The following is a 24,369-nucleotide window of genomic DNA, read 5'->3' on the forward strand; positions in this document are numbered from 1 at the left end:
TTCCAGCATATGTCTCTATAAACTATGTTGAGCTGCTATATTATTTATACCAGTGGTTCTCAACCAGGGGTACGCAGAGGTCTTCTGGGGGTACATAAATGTATCTAGATATTTGCCTAGTTTTGCAACAGGCTATATAAAAAGCTCTAGCAAAGTCAGTAAAAACTAAAATTTCATACAGACAATGACTTATTTATACTGCTCTGTATAATATACACTGAAATGAAAGCACAATATTTATATTCAAATTGATTTATTTTATAATTGTATGGTAAATTGGAAAGTAAGCAATTTTTCAGTAATAGTGTGCTGTGACACTTTTGTATTAAGCAAGTAGTTTTTAAGTGAGGTGAAGCTTGGGGGTACACAGGACAAATCAGACTCCTGAAAGGGGTACAGGAGTCTGGAAAGGTTAAGAGCCACTGATTTTCACAATATGAGACTAGTTTTAGGCTAGGCATAAATATGACTACAGTGGACTGGCCAGCCATTTGAATGAATTTTCTTGAAAAGTTACAGGAGGGGGAAAACATTTCTTTAAGAACAAACATGTTTCTATTGCATGGATTATCATAAATAATCCTTTCGCTGTGAAGCACGAACAATCATTTTGGTCTCTGCTTGGGCAACACTTCATTTTTCTAAAATGAACTGTGTTCACATCACATTTCTAAATTATTAGTTTTTTTGACGGTCCTGGGGTGCTTGCCGGTTTTGAAATCCTGTGTGACAAAGTTCCTCCTCTGCCTCGGTGGGTCCTGCGCTTATTGGTGGATTTTGTTTGCCTCAGAGGTTCACGGCAGCCCTCAGTTTGGCCACTCTCATGGCTCAAATCTGCCATTCACTCAGTTAGCCTCATCACTGGCCAGGATGGGGAAAAGGATGAAGAACAATCTCTGCAGTCTCTGCTGATCCACCTAGTGGATCGGGGAACAGGCCAGAGACCTTCCCCACTGGTGGAACCCACAGTCCCGGTCAAATCCTCCGGTATCAAATATGGAGTTGGGGGGATGGGAGGAACCCAGGTCCGCCCTCTACTCCGGGTTCCAGCCCAGGGCCCTGTGGATTGCAGCTGTCTGCAGTGGCTCCTGTAACAGCTGCGTGACAGCTACAACTCCCTGGGCTACTTCTCCATGGCCTCCTCCCAACACCTTCTTTATTTCTCACTACAGTACCTTCCTCCTGATGTCTGATAATACTTGTCCTTCTCAGTCTTCCAGTAGTACACCTTCTCACTCTCAGCTTCTTGCTCTTGCACGCCACAACTGAAGTGAGCTCCTTTTTAAACCCAGGTGCCCTGATTAGCCTGCCGGGCTTAATTGATTCTAGCAGCTTATTGATTTGCTGCAGGTGTTCTAATCAGCCTGTCTGCCTTAATTGTTTCCAGAAAGTTCGTGATTGTTCTGGAACCTTCCCTGTTACCTTACCCAGGGAAAAGGGGCCTACTTAACCTGGGTCTAATATATCTGCCTTCTGTGGAGAAAAGAAGAAGGGGAGCTCTGCCATCAATGAGGTGGTGACTAGGGAATATACCATCAACATTCACAAACGGATCCATGGAGTGGGATTCAAGAAACGCGCCCCCCGTGCTCTCAAGGAGATCCGTAAATTTGCAATGAAGGAGATGGGTACTCCTGATGTATGCATTGACACCAGATTGAACTGGGCCAAAGGGATAAGGAATGTTCCCTACTGCATCCGTGTACATTTATTCAGAAACGCAATGAGGATGAAGATTCATCCAACAAACTATACACGCTGATTACCTATGTACCAGTCACCACTTTCAAAAGTCTACAGACAGTCAATGTAGATGAAAACTAAACCGATTTTCAATACAAATGTGACCAAAAAAAAAAAAGTCACTCTCCTGTAGCCATCTGGACTGACCCTGTCACACCTGTAATTAGAAATTTATTAGTGAAACCCATCTTTGTTGTATAATGTGGTCACTAAGTATGAAGCACATTATATGACAATTTAATCGTTTTTAATTTTATTTTTAGAAAGCGATAGGCAAATTGGGAAATATTTCTCACAGAGTGACATGTTCCTTCAGGTGCTGTGACTGTGCAAGATTTACCCATATTTAACTGCTGCTGGCAGAATATCAGAAACATCTGGATTCTTTCTTTATTCTTTAGGGTTTGTACTGCAAGAACTAACAAGGATGTTAAAATGATAACAAATTGAGAATCTTGGTTTTTTAGAATCCCTTCTTATTTCTGCTGTCCTACAAACTGACTCCTTTTGTGGCACATTGCTTCTTCCAAAACTCAGCAGACTGAACAGAAGTGCTGACCTATCACCTTTGTAATGAAGCCACATAATGAATGCCCTAATGTTGTTTTCAGGTTATAGATATAATTTGACTTAGTTTGCAAGAAAAGAATGCCTGGTTGTCCTGAGAGAATATACTTCTTTTTCTCCTGATAAACAAGATGATCAAGTCAAGTGCTCTTCACTCATATATGTGCATAACTCCCATTGGCAGTGAGGGACTGTGACAATGAAGACTGTGCATGAGAAGAACAGATCTTTTACGGAGGCATTTTTTTTTAAAGAAACAAGACAAGGCCTAGGAGAACTAAACACATAGATTAATTTTGTCCACAAAATTCTCCCTTCCAGTCTGCCTGGCAGCTCTTGACTCTGATGTTCTGTCCTTCCTACATGAGCAGAATGATGATAACAATGGCAGTTCTGTGCATTCAGGGAAAGCTGAATTTCTGTATGGAATTGATCTAAGAAGATTGCTCAGTTCTGAGAGGAGAATTTTCCTCTGTAGTCTTCCTTAAAGTAATGGTAAAATGTAAAGATTTATTGTCTTTTTTTTTTTAAGTTTTGTCTCTGATTTTTATATAATTACAGGTTTTTCCATGGCTTGTTACTGTGCTTGTGCTTGTTACTGTGATATGAAAGAACCTCACTTAAACTATTGAATTAATTCCTACCTCAGTGAGGCATAGAAATATCTTCATCCCCATTGTGGCATATAAAGGGTAAGTGACTTCCCCAAGGTCACACAGGAAGTCTGTGGCAGAGCTAGGTACAGAACCTAGATGACTGAAGTTCCAGTGTAGGGTGTTAGCCACAAGACTTCTCATTTGAGCAACCTGAGGATAAGTGGATGTGATTAATTTTTTTTTTTTTTTTTTTTTTGCTTTAATGGTGTACTGACAGGAATTTTAGGTCTATCTACATGGCTTCTTAAGTTAATTTATTAGAGCTCTACAGAGGATGGAAATTCTGTTTCATGAAGGATTTTAGGATTTTGAAGTTTGGCTTTGTTCCAAATCATAATGAAAACCAAGCATTTCTAAATTCTCTCTGAAGGGAAATTTTGTTATGTTTGTTTTTGATTGATCAAAAAGTTTTGTTTTTATTTTGACTTTTGTATTATAATATATAATACACAAAACAAAAAAAATCCAAAACAAAAAATGAAAAGTTGAAATGTTTCGTTCAAAAAATGTCAAAATGAGACCTTTCTATATTGTTGGAACTTGCTTCCTGATTTTCTTCTTAAACGAAATTCTGGAAAAATCTACCTGATTTCATGGTGATTCAATTTTGATAGAATATGGTTCCATTAAAGTTTCTCTGACCAGCTCTAGAATTTACCTTGCCACGATTTTAGCCAATGCATTGCAACAGAGATTTTGGTCACCAGTGCTACCATGGCAATTCTACTCTTTTTTTAAGCCGCGTTATCAGTGAGGAGAGCTATCAAAAAATATTGTACAATACTGCTGAAGGTCTTGTGACAAGGTAGAAAGGTGCTCCTCAAGCCTCTGCTCATGAGGGGTTTTAACTCAAACCCCTGCTTGTCACATGTGTGGTTGAGGGTGGGGATATAAAAGTAAAGGGGAAATGGCAGAGGTGGTGACTGCCTAGATGGAGTGGTGTCATTTCCCTTCCCAGCTAGCTTAGAAGCTGAAAAATTGGAACCCACTCTTCTGAGTGTTTTTGTTGGGAGTCCTCTGTTTATGAATCCATAAAAGAATATCCTGAGGCCAGGGAGTGAATCTACTGTTGGTGAGAACATGCTTCCTGCTGGTGATTCTTCCCATCATCCTATGGGTTCTAAGGGCAGTACTTCAAGTATATACTTGTTTCCACAAAACCAATACATTCCACAGATGCACAGCTTTGTGCTCATGTTCCACTTTTTGTTCCAAAATACCCAGTAAGTTGTATATACCCTCTTTGTTTTAATTTTCCTACAGAAGCATGGATTGGTGTTTTTGGTGGGAGAATATATTCCTGGAACACTGTAGATAAACCTGCAATATGAGACGGCTGTCTGCATAGGCTAGTTAGATAAAACAGTCATGCGCCACAGACTGGTATTGATTTTTATTTTCATGCAAAACTTGCAAAGACTTCAGGGGGAATTCTGTACAAGGAGTAGTGGCAGGACATGGCCCCATGACCATATTCCATTAAAAACAGTTTTGCATAAGGGTTTTAACTAGAGTTTATTTCAGCTTTAAAATCTCTCTTTAAAGCAGGGAGTGTGCGTCCTCCTGCTAATAATACCTGACAGCATTATTCATCTGTATTTATTACTAATTACTGTTAGTGATTGGATATTCGGGGCATTCTTTTAATGCATCCAGCTATTAATTAAACACTTCTCCATAATACTCATTGGTAGAAAATTAAATACAAATGTTAAGGGATCAGGGAAAGTAAGAATTCAGCTTTACTCAGCTAACGTTACTCACATTTCCTTTCTGATATTCAGTTTGTCTTTCTAGAAGGTTCTTATTTCTTTTTGATGGCTTTCTTTCCTTGATGTTAGAAACTCATTAATGTTTTTAATAAATTGGATCATCATCACTACCTGTTGTAAAAAATAATCTGTTTTAGAAGAATTATGGTGTCCATCCTGGTCCTATGGAGGTCAGTGGATGTTTTGATCCTGCAAAGTGCTGTGTTCCTCTAGCAGGGTGCTCAGGCCAAAATATTCAGATTTGGGTGCCTAATTTTAGGCACAAAAATATGTGATCTGATTTTCAGAGGTGATAAACACCCATAATTGCCACTAAAGTCAATGTTACTGTGTGGTTGTTCAGCACCTTTGAAAATGAGACCATTTATTTAGGTGCCTAAATATGGACTTGGGTGCATACATTTAGGCACCAAAATTAGAACATTCTATCTAAGCATGCAGCTTGGAAAAGTGATTAAATATACATGCAAAAATATTTTCAGCAACTTCTTTCTGTGCTTTCATCATATTTTAACACATCAGGTGCCTAAAAATAGACCTCTGGGCCATCATTGTTAAAGAGTTAATATGATAAGACAAACAAATTTAAAAGCCAAGTTCACTGTGACAAAATTTATTTAGATCACTTTTGTCTGTAAAGTGAGCAATACCATAGCTGATTTTTACCCTTAGACCATAGTAATGTGCAGTGGTTTTCAGTGTTCACAAATAAAGACTTCTAGATACCCGTCAGAAGGCATATATATATATATGTATATGCCTACTAACAGGTATATGTAATACACAATAGTTTAGTTTTGGATTAGTTACTGTAAAATAACATAAAGTGGTTTGGATTTGAATAATTATCATAGGTTTTTGTGTGAGAACCTAATAATTTAAAATCAAAATAACTTTCTTAATTTATAAGCTGTAAGCAAAGTAAATCTTAAATTACAGAAGGAGTTCAATTCACGTATAATTTATAAAAATAAATTATTGTATTGTGAATAAATCTAGAAAGTTTCCAGGATATAATTTTGCCTTAGCATTAAAAAAATCATGGCGAAGTGTGTAACTATCGAGAATGAATTAACATTATTTCAGCAAGAACATCTTAATTATTTGCTTCTAACTATTAAGGATTTTTACAGCAATTTTCATTGAACTCACACATGCTGGCCTCTGTCTTCATGAAAAGGAGCCAATAATCAGAATGTTCCCTTATTCAGGAAAACACACACTGAAGGCTGATGGCATCTAAAAGTGGATCGATTAGTTAAAAGTCACTCTTAAAGATAAACTCAGAGCCTGTTACAGTAGTGGGTAAAGATCACAGTGTATGTGACTCTACGTAGGGTAGGTAGAATCCATCTGCTTACCCTATGGATAGGACTCTACCAAATTCACGGGTCCATTTTGGTCATTTCACGGGCATACAATTTAAAAAATCTTAAATTTCATGATTACAGCTATTTAAATCTGAAATTTCACAGTGTTGTAATTGTAGGGATTCTGACCCAAAAAGGAGTTGTGGGGCGGTCACAAGGTTATTGTAGGGGAGACTGCAGTACTGCTACCCTTCTGCGTTGCTGCTTCAAACCTGGACAGCTGGAGAGTGGCAGCTGCTGGCCAGGAGCACAGAAGTAAGGATGGCATGGTATAGTATTGCCACCTGTACTTCTGCGCTGATGCCTGCAGAGCTGGGCCCTCAGTCAGCAGTCACCACTCTCTGGCTGCCCAGTTCTGAAGGCAGCAGCTCAGAAGTAAGGGCATGGTATGGTATTGCCATCCTTTTGTGTTGCTGCTGGCAGGGCGCTGACTTCAGAGCTGGGCGCTTGGCCAACAGCCATCGCTCTCCGGCCGCCCAGCTCTGAAGGCAGCACAAAAGTAAAGGTGGCAATACTGCAACCCCCTAAAACAACCTTGTGACCTCCCTGCAACTCCCTTTTGGGTCAGGACCCCCAATTTGAGACAGGCTTGTCTCCGCCGTGAAATCTGTATAGTATATGGTTAAAGCGCACAAAAGACCAGATTTCATGGGGGGAGACCAGATTTCACGGTCCGTGATGCATTTTTCATGGCCATAAATTTGGTAGGGCCCTATCTGTAGAGCCCCCAGTGCAGTCAAACAACTAAGAGACAGATTGTGTCCAGCCTTTATGCAAGAGAACAAGGGTGGGGAAGAAGAGTATCCCTCCTCCCCCACTGCACCGTTGTGTAGGAGCTGGGCACAGTCATCTTTATGAGTTGGATTCTCAATCGAAAGACTCACATTAACTTTATTGGGCTTTGCATTAGGCACTATACTCCCTGAGCACATGGACTACATAACATCAGTCCTGCTTTCGGTGCTATATGTCCCAGTGGGAGCGATCCATGGCCTTGCCCTCGTCCACGCCAGCTAGCAGTAAGAAGGGGCATGCACATTGCTAAAGGTTTGTGGAGTGCCCACCTGTCAAGGTTCCTTCCCCACTCTGAACTCTAGGGTACAGGTGTGCGGACCTGCATGAAAAACCCCCTAAGCTTATTTTGACCAGCTTAGGTTAAAACTTCCCCACGGTACAAACTATTTTACCTTTTGCCCCTGGACTTTATTGCTGCCACCACCAACCGTCTAACAAATATATAACAGGGAAAGAGCCCGCTTGGAAACATCTTTCCCCCCAAAATCCTCCCAAACCCTACACCCCCTTTCCTGGGGAAGGCTTGATAAAAATCCTCACCAATTTGCGTAGGTGAACACAGACCCAAACCCTTGGATCTTAAGAACAATGAAAAAGCAATTAGGTTCTTAAAAGAAGAATTTTAATTGAAGAAAAAGTAAAAGAATCACCTCTGTAAAATCAGGATGGTAAATACCTTACAGGGTAATCAGATCCAAAACCTAGAGAATCCCTCTAGGCAAACCTTAAGTTACAAAAAGACACAAAAACAGGAATATACATTCCATTCAGCACAACTTATTTTATCAGCCATTTAAACAAAACAGAATCTAACGCATATCTAACTAGATTGCTTATTAGCCCTTTACAGGAGTTCTGACCTGCATTCCTGCTCTGGGCCCAGCAAAAGCAACACACAGACAGAGAGAACCGTTTGTTTCCCCCCCGCCCCTCCAGCTTTGAAAGTATCTTGTCTCCTCATTGGTCGTTTTGGTCAGGTGCCAGCGAGGTTATCTTTAGCTTCTTAACCCTTTACCGGTGAAAGGGTTTTTTCCTCTGGCCAGGAGGGATTTAAAGGTGGTTAACCTTCCCTTTATATTTATGACAGCACCCTCCCACAAGACCCCTGGAGACAGTTCCTGCATGATCCCCTGTGGTGGGTGGTGGCTTAAAGTAGCAATTGGGCCGTCACTATTCAGGGCCAAATTCTAAGTCTCTTAGACAGTTTTTGAGGCAGACTTCCATTGTGCTTTCTCAGAACTTGCCTTGATTAAAGAACTGGAAAAGAAAAAAACAAGCAAACCTTCCGGCTTTCACCCTGAATAGTAGAAGCATTGATCAAACCTAAACTACAGGCATGCCTTATATGTAATGAAATGTAGCATTGCAGAAAGAAGACCCTCAAGTGGTAGATAATTAAAGAAATAAGTTCTACTCCATCAGTATAACAGTCTAAGTATTCAACAGCATTTGATCAAATATGATCTAGGATGCAATCTTGAAGTCTTGGTTTCTTAAATGTTACAAATGGTGATTTCATTTTCTGTTCACAGATAGGAATTTCTAATTTATGGATAGTTCTAGAAAATTACAATTTTGCACTAACTGTTTTTTCCACCTAATATGGCATTTATGGCAGACAACATTTGCTTTCAAGTAGAAAAGATGGCCTAAAGGATAGAGATGGCATTCCAAGTCATGGACTTTTCTGCAAATGATAGAATGTTTTCTTTCTTTCTTTTGCTCTTGTTCATGCTTCCTCTTTCTTTTCCCATCATCTTCAATATTGATAAATTCATCTTGGATCAGGCCTCTCAACCATCCATGCTCAGTGAAGATATGAAATTAATTGTGAATGCTTTTGTGTCAGATTAGGAGCTGGAATTTATGGAGGATGTGTTTAAAAACCTAGAATGATTCTTATGTCATAAAAACACGTACTGAGGGAAAACTCCTGATCTCAGTTACACTAACGTAAATCTGAAATAACACCATTGATGTGAGTAGATATACCCTTGGTTTACAGCAGGATAAGTGAGAGTTTCATTTGGACCTGAATGTTTCAGTGAATCAATATGCAGTTGATTTTTCACACTAGGGGAGCTATGAAATACAGCATTCTATTTTATTACTGCTGTCTTTGAAGACATGCTCATTTTGGAGTACTTTCTTAAATGGTGAGAGACCTGCAATTTAAGAATGAAAGCTTTCTTTCATGCATTCTTATCAAGTATCTGCCAATGCAGAGGGTAAAGGTAGAATGCCAATTGTCAAAGCTGTACTTTTTTTTCTGAATCTTTTTGAGCCTTGGTATCTGGGTACCAGATTGTCACTGAAGCCATTCTTAAGAACATAATTTGTTAGGCCATATGAAAAATCCTTCATATGTCACTCGTATTGAATCAGCATTCAGTGTTAACCAAAACAGCGTCATAGCATTTTACAGGTGAAATCATTAATTGAGAATAAAAATGACCATTTTTTAATATAGAACAATCTGTGAACATGTATAAAAGGACTTATATTGACTTAATTGGCAATAATGTGAGCTCTGGTCATCTCAGAGTGTGTTAGTTCCAGGGTGTGGAAATACCATAAAAGATCACATCTCTAACCTTGCGTGGATATAAAATTTGGATCCACGTCCATCTGCGATCCGCAAACATGGTCCACGGATATCCGCATCTGCAGAGATTGGCAGATATAAAGCGGATATCCACAGATTTTCATGACTCTACACATTATTTTAGACCCATAAAGAGCTCTCTGAGGCATAACAAGCCCATGAAATCCATAAACACAAATACTGAGATAATTGATTATCTGTGATGGCTGCAGTCTACAAGGGAAGGGTCATTCTCTCCAGGACAAGTCCTCCAGAATTTACTAGGTATTTAAACCAATAAGATTTTATAGAGATTTAATGAGGTGCTATATTTATACTATGGTATAGCATTTTATACTTAGGAGGCTCATTTGTCTTTCAGGGTGGTGGAATTTTGCAATGAGGTTTACATGTCCAAAGAGGATCTTTTATAGGTCCAATATGTGAGTTGAATGGGAAGAAGAGAGAGATTGGGCAAGTTTTTAGGACAATAGGAGGAATATTCTGAAGAAGGAAATTACTCCAGAGGTTACAATGCCAATAGGAGTTTCAAATGAGCTCAGTATGTGGTGTCAAACTTCCAAATTAGGGAGTCAAAAGAATCAGCTAGCCAAAGGGACTTATTCTATCCTTTTGCAGACCTACTTCCACACATCTCATAGTTTTGCAAATGTCTGAATGACACAAGAGCAGTATACTATTTGGTATATTACCCTGGCTTTCTAAATGCGCACTTTCCAGAGTTAAATAGTGATGGGGTCTGTGGGACAAACTGCTCTCAGTTACACCTGTGTAACCTTTTTAACCTCGGTAAGGTTGTGTAGGTTTAAATGAGACCACAATTTGGCTCTTTATCTTAATTATTTTTTAAATTATTATTGATCAAATAGGACCTTATTACCCCATAATTTTTGCATTCCATTGTTCTTTGCTTAATTTGTTTTCTGTCTTCATTGTTCTCATTGACAAATTCTTCTACTCTACACATTGTGCTATATTGTGGATAGTGGATTAAAAGAAATGCAGATGCCTCACTTGCGCAGGCCTTTGTATTTCCCTGCTAACCACAAAAAAACGCAGCATACAAACAAATAAACAAATAAAATCTAGACAAAACAAAACAAACCTCACTAGGTTTTGGTAAGTCTAAGTCTAAATCTTCTATTAAACTACCAGTTAGTCTCTTGTTTGATTTATATTATCCCTCTTGTTTTGGATAATTGGGCACCGTATTGTGTCCATGTATTAAACTTCAATATATAGATATTGTAAAAAATACCACTGTGTAAAGAGTTACCATTTATTCAGGCATGAGAAAACATACATTGATCCAACAATTCAGCCAAAATCTGCCTTTGTCAAGGACAACAAACACACATATGTTGAGCATAAATACTTTTGGCAGCTAGCACCATCTGGCTTCAAGGCACAAATGGATGAGTGGAAAGCCTCAGTATCATACTGAGCTAATAAGGATTAGGCACTTGCTGTATAGGAAGAGAATAGGAGTCACAGTTACATTAGTCAGGATAAAAATTACAAAAGCTATTGATCCTTCTGCCGTAAGGCATAAGCTGATCATAAGCGGGGGTCAATTAGGAGTTTTCACCCACTCCCCCAGAATTAGTATTGCATAATCATAGAATCATAGAATATCAGGGTTGGAAGGGACCTCAGGAGGTCATCTAGTCCAATCCCCTGCTCAAAGCAGGACCAGTCCCCAACTAAATCATCCCAGCCAGGGTTTTGTCAAGCCTGACCTTAAAAACCTCAAAGGAAGGAGATTCCACCACCTTCTTAGGTAACGTATTCCAGTGCTTCACCACTCTCCTAGTGAAAAAGTTTTTCCTAATATCCAACCTAAACCTCTCCCACTGCAATTTGAGACCATTACTCCTTGTTCTGTCATCTGCTACCACTGAGAACAGTCTAGATCCATCCTCTTTGGGACCCCCTTTCAGATAGTTGAAAGCAGCTATCCAATCCCCCCTCATTCTTCCCTTCCGCAGACTAAACATCCCCAGTTCCCTCAGCCTCTCCTCATAAGTCATGTGTTCCAGTCCCCTAATCATTTTTGTTGCCCTCCGCTGGACGCTTTCCAATTTTTCCACATCCTTCTTGTAGTGGGGGCCCAAAACTGGACACAGTACTCCAGATGAGGCCTCTGTTCCCCTCTATTCACGGTGTCCAGGGCAGCCTGGAGGGTTAGCAGGGGGGCCTGCCGCCAGCAGCAGCAAGCAACCCAGCCCCAGACTGCTCCCCCCTACCAGCTCCTAGTGTCGCTTGGGGGAGGGGATGGAAGCCGGAAAGAGGTGAGGCGGCGGCTTAGGGGAAAGGGTGGAATGGGGGCGGAAAGAGGCGGGGTGGAGGTGGAGCTGGGGCTGGAAGAGGTGGGGTGGGAGCTTGGCGGAAAGGGAGGAGTGGGGGCATAGCAGGGGCGGGAGGAGGCAGAGTGGGGCAGGCTGGGGCTGGGTTGCTCGCTGCTGCTGGCGCCAGACCCCCGTTATCCTCCCTCCCACTCTCTTGGATCCTGCTTCCCCCTGAAGCGCGGAGCCCCCCAAAGCGTGGGGGCGTGGCCAGTTGCCCCGGTCCATCCTATGGACGGGACGGCTCTGCGTGGACCTGTTCTGGGCACTACCAAAAATTATACAAACCTGGCGCCCATGTCTATATCTATTGTGTGTTGCTAATTTATTATGTAAAACTAGCTCAGTTCAATTATTTATAGAGAATATTTCATGTTTCTTAACAGCGTGAGCATCCTGGACTAAATTCAGTCAAGGTACATACCAGCTTTTGCCAGTATAAACTTCCTGAATATTGGTGGAACACGGGCACCTTGGGGCCATATAACTTGCCGGCTTTGGATATAGATGAGATATTCATCAACTATCTCCAAATTATATTTATATCCAGAGATATTTAAAAGCCTGAGAGATTTTATATAACAGAGGGTACTCAGACTCGTAATCCGATAGTTCACACGTTCACTAATACACATCATTCTGTTTCTGATGTCTAATATATGTGTGGCTTTCGCTTTATAATGTTGAAATATTTGAAATTGGAGTCTGGGTACCTGCCTGCTTTAGGCAATGATAAACATTTCTGACTAGAGTGAAATATTGCTAAGATTTCTGTAGTGCCTAAATAAAAATCATGGAAGATGTTTTAAAATTAATTTCCAGCTTTTAATCTTTTTTGTGTGTGCAAAATATAGCAATACTTCACAACTAGTTTCTTATCTTAAACTGATAAAGGTTGTATGGTTTTAAACATCAAAGAAAAATCCTTAAATAAAACAACAAAGCAACAACAAGGCTTGTTTTTTATGTAATTCCCCATTCCTCTAGTTGTGTATAAGTTGAACACTCTCACCTTCTTCCCAGCCTTTCTGTAAAACGCATTCTTCTCTCAGAGTCTTTAGTGATGACCCACCAGTTACCATATATTAACTGTATTATTGTGTTATTTATTAAGCACTGAAAACAACATAATAATGTAACTATCATAGAATATCAGGGTTGGAAGGGACCTTAGAAGGTCATCTAGTCCAGCCCCGTGCTCAAAGCAGGACCAGTCCCCAATTTTTACCCCAGATCTCTAAATGGCTCCCTCAGGGGTTGAACTCACAACTCTGGGTTTAACAGGCCCATTGTCAAACCACTGAGGTATGCCTCCTCCCAAGGGATAGGATCAAGATCAGTATCAGTATATGCTGTAAATGAGTAGCCACATGATGCTGTTAACCTTAACTCTGAATTTCCTGAGTTTGTAATGCTTGTGTTGGAGATAATTACAACATCCCTTTAATGTTTTTACCCTTAGTATAAATGATATGTTCTCGATCTGAAATCCATTTCAGATTAGTTTTATCTGGGGATTTAATTGATGGGTTAATCTCTCTCTCTCTCTCTCTCTCTTATTTGATGGACATGGTTTTTCTGTCACTACTGTGACCAGAGATAACTCCATTGAAGTTGATGGAGTTTCACTGATGTAAAAGGAGGGTAAATGAGAGGAAAATCAGACTCGCTGTCTACCTGAGGGTATCATCTTTGATGAGGAAGATTTTGAACTGAGATATATGATCTTTCTTGGCAAGGAGAGTGAATCCAGCATGAATAGTGTATTTCCCTGGTAACTGCCACTCTCCTACAAGCTTCCGGTAGTGGGTATGTGGGTCAGAGACTGGCATCTTACTGTTACCAGATGGGCACCATTTTAATCAGTATTTTCCAGTGGTGTCAGTAAAACATGATGCTGGCTGATGGAACCAACAAACATGTCTCTTGCTGAGCCTCACTGACAAATGCAACAGCTTTGCTGAACCACACAATTGCATACATTCTGCTACAATTAATAACTTATATCCCAAAGTTTTAAGAAACATTATGACCAGAAAACAATTGTAATATGGCCAGCAGAGTGACAACAGAAGCAGTAGAGAGAGTGCTGAGCTCTGAGGCTATGGTGTTTGGAAGTAACTGAGGGAAGTGGGACCACAGCTCCTTCTATAGCCTCCCACTGAATTTTCACGGCTTTCCAAGTTTCAGGTTGAGAATGGCTAAGACCCAGATTCTCAAAGGTATTTAGGTGCCTAATTCCCATGAAAATCAATGAAAGTTAGCTGCCCAAATACCTGGGAGGTTCTGGGCCTCCGTTCCTAAGAATAGAAAGCCGTGCAGAGAATGTTTGAAGAAGAACAGTTCTTTTCTGTTGTGAGTCAGAGCAGATCAAACCCCACAGCAATTGGCTAATAGACTCAAACCTGCAATAAGTAGGATCACCTCAAGCAGTGTCAAACATCTAAGTTGATTTTGGAACAGCCTTACCAGCCTTCTTATTGATGCTTCTTCCTTTTGTTCTTCCTGTGTTATTGTTTTTTTGTTTTTGTTTTAAAGCACTGTGTATATTCATAATGCTCCACAAATGGTAAAAATATTTTTGCATTATCTCTGATCAACATATTTGTGTACAATTATGTAAACATATATGTAAATTGGTTTTGCCTCTCAGACTCCTGGTAGGTTGCCACAGCGGCCACCAGTGCTGCAAAGGTTGGGCACCATTGCTCCAGGGAGCGTTAATATGTGACTGAACATGTTAGAATCATGCAGCTGGAAAAGGTTCACTGTTTCCTTTCGTTATTGTTGGTATAGCATTAATAACTCGTTGAAAAGAAAAATAGAGGAAGTGGTAAAAGAATAAAGCCTCTGGATCAGATTAAGCTATGAGTTACACCAGTGTAAATCTGGAGTAATTCCATATACTTCTTGTTGGCTGTATATGGCTTTCTGTACTCATGCTAAATGGACTGCGTTCATTGCTATAGAAAAGGTATGTACAAGCAGCATACATACTTATTTACTTAAATTGAACTAGAACCTTTTTATATAATAACAAGCACAATATAAATAACTATTATATTGCCTATTTACATATAAACTTTCTACTGCGTTGCTTATTGGTTATTGCTGGCAGAGAGCTTGTTAACCAGAGAGAATCCAAACGTTAAACACACTATAAAGAGATCTTACGCCTGAGCTCAGTTATTGGAAGACAATACTCATGTTGTGTGTGTTAGAGTGCAGTCTCCCAATAGGAGGTCACCTCTTCCGATTGTTTAGTGCCCAAAAAGTTTAAAATAAAGGATGGTTTTATGGTTAAGACACCAGACTGGGTCTCAGTATTTAATTACTGGCTCTGTTATAGACTCCTTGTGTGGCCTTGAACAAGGCACTTAATCCATTTGTGTCTCCAATTCCCATCCCTTAAAAAAGGGATAATAACGTGTCCTTTCTCTTACACTTGCTTCTCCTGTCTATTTAGATTGTAAACTCCCTGGGGCAGGGACTGCCTCTTCCTATGCATTTGTACGAAACCTAGCATGAAGGTGTCTTGGTTGGGGCCTGAAGCCACCACCATAATATAAATAGATAGCTTAATAAAGAATCATATAAAAATTAATGATAAATCATTAATAGTTCCTGTGCCATCTTGGAGACAGGCATATCTTACATTGGTACAGTCACAGTATTTCATTCTATATTCATTATATCAGTTAGAATATGATGCCAAATTTTATTTCATTTCATTTTGGGGAAAGAATGGGATTAGCATTACATCTTATTCTAATATTTCTATATATCAATTTTGGTATCTAGCTGAAATGCATTAAAGGTTCAAATAGGTATAAAACACAAACTGTTCTGCCTGCAGTATTTCTAAGTTCCTTATTAGATTAGTTGATTGTACTGGATTCTAGAATTACAATATAGTTGGCTGGGATCAGCGGTTGCCATGGTGAAAGTCTGTTACGACTAGTAAACTTCAAGCTGATTTCAGTATCTGGTGATTTCAATGGTCTTGTGATTATTTAGACATAATTCTAGAAAGTGAATGACATTTTAAGCTGGAGGGTGAATACTGATTGGCCCACAATGATGTTAGGACTTTCCTACTCAGCTGTTTCTGTTTTGAGGTCAGTTGGTCATAACTGACAAATGTATTAACATTGGGCATATCTGTTACTGCTGTCCTTGATAGGTCAGTTTGTAGCTGTAATGGTGGGTCAATTCACGTTTCTTAAAGCCTGAATATAATGCAAACATTTGTCTTGCTACTGACTGATATTTTAATGAGAGACAAGGTGAGCGAGGTAATATCTTTTATTGAACCAACTTCTGTGGATGAGAGAGACAAGCTTTTGAGCTATAAAGTGCTCTTCTTCAGGTATGGTAAAGGTATTCCCAGCCTCACAGCAAAATGCAAGGTGGAACAGATTATCTAGCATAAGTAGTTCGCACATACCGAAGGGAGCAATGAAGGTAGAGTCGCCCATTAACACCTCTGCAATCATAGGACAAAAAGAGGGGGTTACAGATTGTTATAATAGCCATAAATCCAGTGTCTCTAATCAGTCCATGATTTTTAGTATCTAGTAGAGTTATGAATTTAAGCTCCCAGGCTCGTCTTTTGGAAATGTTGTGCAGGTTTCCTTTGAGGGTGAGTACTAATAGGTCAGACATAAAATGATCACTTTGTGAAAGCATTCATACATAGTTGTTATGGTGCTTTTGCCTTTTATCATTTTCCTGTATGATTTCATTCGGGAGCATAGTGATTGTCTGGTTTCACCCACATAGTTGTTACTGGGGCATTTAGTGCACTGGATGAGCTATACTACCTGTTGTAATAGGCATGTGTAGAATCTAGGGATCTTAAAAGATGTGTTGTGGGGGGTATTGAGCATAGTAGCAGTGGCGATGTATCTGCAGGATTTGATTCTGTTGTTCTGGCAGGGTCTGGTGCCGCTTTGAGTTGGTGTGTCCTGGTCTCTGGGGAGCTTTCCTCTGATGATGAGCTTCGAGAGGGGGTTGTTTGACAGCTGGAAGAAGGGTTCAGGCAAGATTTCTTGCAGGATGGGATCCCCATCGAATATGGGGTTGTAGTTGTTTGATTCCCTGTATGGGTTTCAGTGTGGGAATTTGTGATCAGAGGGAATTTTATTTCTCTATTGAAGCAAGATCTCTCTCCGGGTATTTGGGTGATCCATTCCATGATGTGATTTGCTTCTTTGATGGAGTGTCCTTGTTTGGTAAAGGTGGTTTTAAGAATGTGAAGGTGTATATACTGGTATTTTAATGGAAGTTGGATGTAGAAAGGTTTACAGATTTAGCCTGTTTCTCTCTCCTAACCTCCACAAGACTCTAGAAGTTAATGGGATTGCATAGGTGGGGGAAGAACTGAGCCAACTTTCCTAGTACTGGCCAAATTCTGCCATCAGTCACACGTGTGTCACCTCACTCATTTCAGTTAAGTTACACAGAAGTAACTGAGGGAAGTACTGAACTCAGTTGGCCAAATTCTGCTATTCTCCCTGATCCAGTGAAACACTTAACACATGCTTGCTTACCTTTAAGCATATAAGTAGTCCCATTTCAAGTTAGGGTTGTGCGTAAGTGTTTTGCTGGATCAGGCCATCTGGTTACTGTTCATCAGAGTAAATCTGGAGTTTGGGCCATTCTATGTCTTTGGCATAGTTTTCAGATACTCAGTGTGTGTCTTTGTCATTGCTATATTTTCATTAGCATTTACCATCTCAGAGACTGTGAATAGCATTACCAGAAAAAGAATTAATGTGCTGCTCAGTCTCCATAAATTAAAGGAGAATCCTCAACAAAGTTTATATGACCTTTGCCCATATTTTCAGAATTCTCCATCAATTAATGTGGTTTAGGATTCTGTTGCGGTACTGGAGTTTCAGCATTATTCAGATAATAACCAGCATTCAGCTGTTCACTGTTACAACAGTAAGACAGTTAATGATAGAGTAGATATGCCCTGATAAATAATATTTGATAGCTAACATTAGCATTTCTTAAGAGAGAAATCAGAGGCTTCATTTGTTATGAGAAGTAAAGATGATTCAAGTCCTTAACAATCTTTGGAGTTCATAAAAAAATTACTACAAAATGCAATATAGAGTAAAACTTCTCTAATTTGCAAACTTTATAATTCACACAGGGTTACTGTCTTCTTCGTACCTCTCAGGAAATGTTTTAATATTAGTGTGCAGCTTTTGTAACTGTATCTGTTTTATTTACTAATTCATAATGAGTCTCCTAGTCAACAGTCACTGGAGTGAATTAATGAGTTACTACTGTCGACTAAAATTCCCTAAAGCTGCATAAAAGACAAAGTATTTGTGGTTTGTTGACCATATCCTCAGCTGGTGGAAATTTGCATACCTCCATTGAACCATATGTCAATGGAGTTTGGCCCTATGTGGGCAGAATGTGAAGTGGCTGGGAAGATTAAATCCACTCTTCAATACAGAACCATGATGCAGTGCTAGTATATGGGTCCATTCTCCTTTATTATCTATTGAGTAAAATAGTATCCGCAGCCCCTTTATGCCACTTGCATGAGATCCTGGGGCCACTAAATTGTAAAGGATATGACAGCCCTCTCCATTTGGGTGAGCCTCACCCATAAAGAAAAATGGTTAGTTCTTTTTATAACCTGATTCCGTGTATTCAGAGTGCAAAATAAATATAGTCAAGCATACAATTTACCTGAAACAACCTTATTGCACCATTCTTTATAAGCATCTTCCATTCTGATGTGTTCTCTAACATGGTGTTCTTAAAAAGTTACAGAGAATGGAGGATATGAAATCTAGATTATCTTTTACAGATGGAATACTGCATTAATGGAGCAGTGTAATCCAGTCATGAGTTTATGGACCCCAGAAATGATATGATGTGAGAGTGAATATTTGCATTTAGATATCTGAATCATGTTGAAGGTATTATTTGTGGCACATATTGTTATATCAGTATGGACATCTCTGGTTTTCAACAATGAGTAGCACTGTTAGGTCAGTTCTAAAACGGATCCTTAGAGTCAATTTGATTATGCAAATATTGCCCTATCTATCATAGCTCTGGTATGTGCCTTACAATTGAATGTATTCTGTTGTGATAGTTCATTATATGGCATAAAGACTCAGATGTTTAGTGACATCACTGGAAATACTGAATCTCATTATAACCTGTGACAAAGTGGGAATTTTGTAGAATATTTTTGATGCCTGTGTGTGCCTCAGTTTCCCTCTCTACTTTGCATTGCTCTCCAGTGGGTGAAATGGGGTTAAAAAGCTTTTCTTGGGGCAGAGCAGGAAACATGAGGTGTTGTGTCACTGTCTGGGGAGTAATCAGTGGCCCTTAAAGGACTGGCTGAAATTGACCCATAAGAATCAAGGATCTGCAAAGACAATGGGAGCGCCGGTGACTGAACAGTTGACACTTATCCATGGGACTCTCTGGCAGGCAGAACATGTGAACTCAGCATGCGTATGAAGGTTTTGGACAATGGACCAAAGATTGACATGTGGCTGGGAAAAGAGTTTGCTTTTCGGAGGGACAGAGCAGCTCTCATCTTGGACTGACAAAGAGACAGGAGGACATGGGCGCTGCATGCCCCCTCCTTTCAGGGAGGCTAGCCCCTTGCCCCACCTCTTGCACCCAAGACCCAACCCCCACTCCACTCTCAGGTCCCCCGTCTCGCTGGGCAGCCTGCCGCCACAGCCCCAAACCTAGGCCAGCCTGCTGGCGCCCGGAGCAGCCCCGAACCTCAGCCGGCCCACTAGCATCCAGAGGAGCGCAACCAGCTGGTGCCGAGCCCTCAGTTCGGGCCACCCAGAGGAACTCTGAGCCTCACCATAGCCTAGCCCTGGAGCTGTGGTGGCAAGCATTAGTGTAGGTTTGGAGAGGCTTAGCCTCCTCCAGCCTCCATTACGTGCTGTCCATGCAGGGGGAGAGAGCCAAAATGGGTTCCATGGCAGCTGGGCAGGGTGGAACGCTGTCTTGGCCAGAATGGACTATGTCTTAACCTTTATTTCTCTATGCTAACCTAAGGACTTTCTGATGCTGTGTTCCAGTTGACTAATAAACCCTACTCTGTTTTGAAAAGACTCTCTGGTGTCACTTCATTTGCTGAGATACACTGGTCCCTGAAGCGTATAAAAGTCTCTGACAAGAAGTCTGTCTCAGTTGGAATTGCTGGGTAGAACTCACAATGTGGAACAGGAGTGTTGGAGCCCTGCGGTTCAGTCTCGGAGGTGTTGAGGCCACATGGCCTACCCTTAATGCAGAGTAGGACCCCTAGAGGGTCTGGCAAACTGAAGGGGTTCATCTGAGTAACTGTTTAAAAGCTGGGGCATAGCACAGATCCCGTGGATCCGTGACAGAACCGTCTTGGGAATTGTTGGTATAATGATCATTCACTGTTAGTATTGCTTTTTGTCTTTCAACAGCTAAATAGAGATTAAAAGTCAAACTGTGGTCATATATGTTCTTTGGTCCATGCACACAACTAATGCTAGTGGGAGTTGCCTCATTATAACCAATGGCAAAACTCGGGTAGAGAGGGCCCTGAGAAGAAGGAGAGAATGGGGGTGGGGGAACTGGAGGACTCTGGGGAGAAGAGGAAGGTTGGAGAAGGATATAGAGAAAAGAGAAAGAAGAGTATAATTCTTAGGGGGAGTGAGAGGGGAAACCTAGAGTTGAGAGAGAAATGGAAAGATGAGAAAGAAAAAGGTGAGGTAGTAGAGATCTCTGTTGAGTCAGAAAAATCATAGCAGCTAAAATGCTTTTCAAAGAAAAGGTGTCAAGAATTTTTAAAATGGGCAAAACAATGTATTTCCCCCATCCTTGTTCTTGGAAACAGCTGGACCATTTTGACTGAATTTTTTTTTGGGGGGGGGTGGAATTCAGCCTGAGGCAGATGACCAATATGGAAAATTTCAGTAGCTCAAGCAGTTAAAGTTTTGCAAAACTGTAAGCAGCTGAAAACAGGGTCTTATCATGGGAAGTGGCAGGCATCCTTAATAATAGGTCATGATACTGGCCATGCCTATAATAAACAGCTTCAATTTTTGCCCTAACTTGTTAGTTTGCCTCACTCTAACTTTTGTTGTTGATTGCAAATTGTAACAGGAACCATTGGATCTAAATCCTGGCTGAATTACAAACCATTTTGATTTCAGGTAAACAAATTAAAACTGAATTAATTAAGGAATAGTTTTTGGCTACAACAGGCTCAGTCTGCCTATTAAAATGCTTTACTTCTTGGCTCCTGTGCCAAAATTGAATACATACTTACGTTACGGAGAGAGATGAAAGAGGAGTTTGCAACATCTTTCTAATTTCAGTGGGACTTTAAATGCATTCACCAATCCTGCTCCAAAGGAAGTCAGTGGAAGTTTTGTGGAAGAGAATGGAGATGTATTAAGATAGGGGATGTTCATGTCTGTAACCAGAGACACGGGTAAAAAGATACAAATCTGAATTCTATAGCAAGACTGCAAATAGAGAGCTCCCCTCGCTGAAGAGTCTTGATGATAAATAAATAATAAATAAATGGTGGGGCTGGTATCTAGGCTGATCAGGAGGAGAAACGGAGAAGAAGACAAGACCATCTCTGTTGTGAAAGGCAGGGGAGCAGAATGTGGATTTGATTGGAGAGGGAAGTGGGGCGATTTTGGAACCTGGAAACATGAACCTGCTCCATGAATTTTCATTTTGTGTTGGATCCCAAATTCCAGATGAGGATTCTGGTTTGGAAGATGTTTAGGAGTGTTTGGATATGGTTCCATCTTTAATCTTACAGTGAATATAAGTTCATACCATATATTGTAGATGAGACCTGCTTCTTACCTTTGTATTTGTCTTTCATATAAAAATCTTAAATTTTTAAAATTACAGATTAAAGGAAGGTGAGATCATAAGGGTTCTTATTTTTAGATACTATAAGTGATTTTTTTATAACAGTAGGAGGAGAGAACTGGCTTCTAATTCTTTCTGAATTAGATGAGTTTAATTTTCCTCTCACTGATGCCATTGTAAATCAGGAGCAGCTTCCACTGAAATCAGTGTAATCCCCAGAGTAATGAGAAGAGACTCAGGCCCTCCACACCTTCCAATTTTGTCTTTACCCTTGGCTATTATTAATGTTGGTAAGAACATTGTGGGTTATGCATTCAGCTAACATGATCAGAAGCCATTTTGTCTCTGGTCACTGATCCACTATGCATATTAAAATAATCCTTTGAGCAGTTCAGTGTGATATAAACATGTGGGAGAATCTAGAGAATAATTTAATGTATTTCAAATGCCCTTTTTGATTAAAGACTTTTGGGAACAATCAGAAGTCACAGGTGATTCCATGGATCTGCAAGAAAGATGAATTAATACTTTTTAATACTTTTCATGAATTTAAGCAGACACTGTTAAGTCATTCAGGATTAAAATATGCAACGGTTTTGTGAGCTCCAAAAGAAGTGTGAGCTCCACCTACACCAGTCTCTGCTAGCTGTGTGTGCAATGAGTTAGTATATGGCATTGAGGCACTTTTCTACAGACAGAGGTAGTGCACACCAGCACCCTCTGACTCCTCCAGTTGTGATATACTGTATTTTGGTACTGACAGAGAATTTGTTGAAATGTTTGCTAAAAGGAAAATTGACAGTCTTAGAGTTGATATTTCTCATTAAGTAGGAAGAAGTCTGTCTGTTTATGTTGTATTCAAAAGATTTCTACATGAAGAGTTCCATGTGATTCTCAGATCTGGTTATTTCATCTTGATTTAGTATTATGAAAATCTTCTATTTCACAGGTAGAATGTCTGAGGGAGGAAGAGAGAGAAGGCTTAGAAAAGGCACAGACCCTTTGGAGGTTAGAATAATAGAAAATTAGAGTCGGAAAGGACCTCAGGAGGTCATCTAGTCCAACCCCCTGCTCAAAGCAGTACCAACCCCAACTAAATCATCCCAGCCAGGGCTTTGCCACCACTGAGAATAGCCGAGCTCCATCCTCTTTGGAACCCCCCTTCAGGTAGTGGAAGGCTGCTATCAAATCCCCCCTTACTCTTCTCTTCTGCAGACTAAATAAGCCCTGTTCTTTCAGCCCCTCCTTGTAAGTCATGTGCCCCAGCCTCCTAATCATTTTAGTTGTCCTCCGCCGGACTCTCTGCAATTTGTCCACATCCTTTCTGTAGTGGGTGGTCCCAAAACTGGACACAATACTCCAGATGTGACCTCACCAATGCCAAATAGAGGGGAATAATCACTTCCCTCAATCTACTGGCAATACTCCTACTAATGCAGCCCAATATGCCATTAGCCTTCTTGGCAACAAGGGCACACTGTTGACTCATATCCAGCTTCTCATCCACTGTAATCCCCAGGTCCTTTTCTGCAGAACTGCTTCTTTGCCAGTCGGTCCCCAGCCTGTAGCAGTGCATGGGATTCTTCCGTCCTAAGTTCAGGAATCTGCACTTGTCCTTGTTGAACGTCATCAGATTTCTTTTGGCCCAATCCTCCAATTCATCTAGGTCACTCTGGACCCTATCCCTACCCTCCAGTGTATCTACCTCTCCTCCCATCGCAAACTTGCTGAGGGTGCAATTCATCCCATTATCCAGATCATTAATGAAGATGTTGAACAAAACTGGCCCCAGGACTGACCCCTAGGGCACTCCGCTTGATACCAGCTGCCAACTAGACACTGAGTCATTGATCACTACCCATTGAGTCCGACGATTTAGCCAGCTTTCTATCCACCTTATAGTCCATTCATCCAATACATACTTTTTTAACTTGCTCCAAGAATACTGTGGGAGAACGTATCAAAAGCTTTGCTAAAGTCAAGGTATATCACGTCTACCACTTTCCCCATATCCACAAAGCCTGTTATCACATCATAGAAGGCGATCAGATCGGTCAGGCATGACTTGCCCTTGGTGAATCCATGTTGACTGTTCCTGCTCACCTTCCTCTCCTCCAGATGCTTCAAAATAGATTCCTTGAGGACCTGCTCCATGATTTTTTCAGGGACTGAGGTGAGGCTGACCGGTCTGTAGTTCACCGGATTCTCCTTCTTCCCTTTTTTAAAGATGGGCACTATATGTGCCTTTTTCCAACCGTCCAAAACCTCCCCTCATCACCACAAGTTTTCAAAGATAATGGCCAATGGCTCTGCAGCCAACTCTCTCAGCACCCTCAGATGCATTAGATCCAGCCCCATAGACTTATGCATGTCCAGCTTTTCTAAATAGTCCTCAACCTGGTCTTTCACCACTGAACGCTGCTCATCTCCTCCCCATACTGTGCTGCCCAGTGCAGCAGTCTGGGAGCTGACCTTGTCTATGAAGACCAAGGCACAAAAAAACATTGAGTACTTCAGCTTTTTCCTTGTCATCTGTCACTATGTTGCCTCCCCCATTCAGTAAGGCTCCCACACTTTCCCTGACCTTCTTCTTGTTGCTAGTATATCTGTAGAAAACCTTCTTGTTACCCTTCACATCCCTTGCTAGTT

General features: G+C 40.6%; 1 protein-coding gene and 1 pseudogene across 2 annotated transcripts in view; both read left to right on the plus strand.

The window, feature by feature from the left end:
- PARP8 (poly(ADP-ribose) polymerase family member 8) overlaps positions 1-24,369 on the plus strand; it is a 162,864-nt gene that overhangs the window by 5,208 nt on the left and 133,287 nt on the right. The window lies entirely within an intron of this gene.
- On the plus strand, positions 1,463-1,842 carry LOC102937389 (annotated as a pseudogene).

This window comes from Chelonia mydas, chromosome 5 (assembly GCF_015237465.2).
Source record: "Chelonia mydas isolate rCheMyd1 chromosome 5, rCheMyd1.pri.v2, whole genome shotgun sequence".
In the NCBI taxonomy this organism is placed as follows: Eukaryota; Metazoa; Chordata; order Testudines; family Cheloniidae; genus Chelonia; species Chelonia mydas.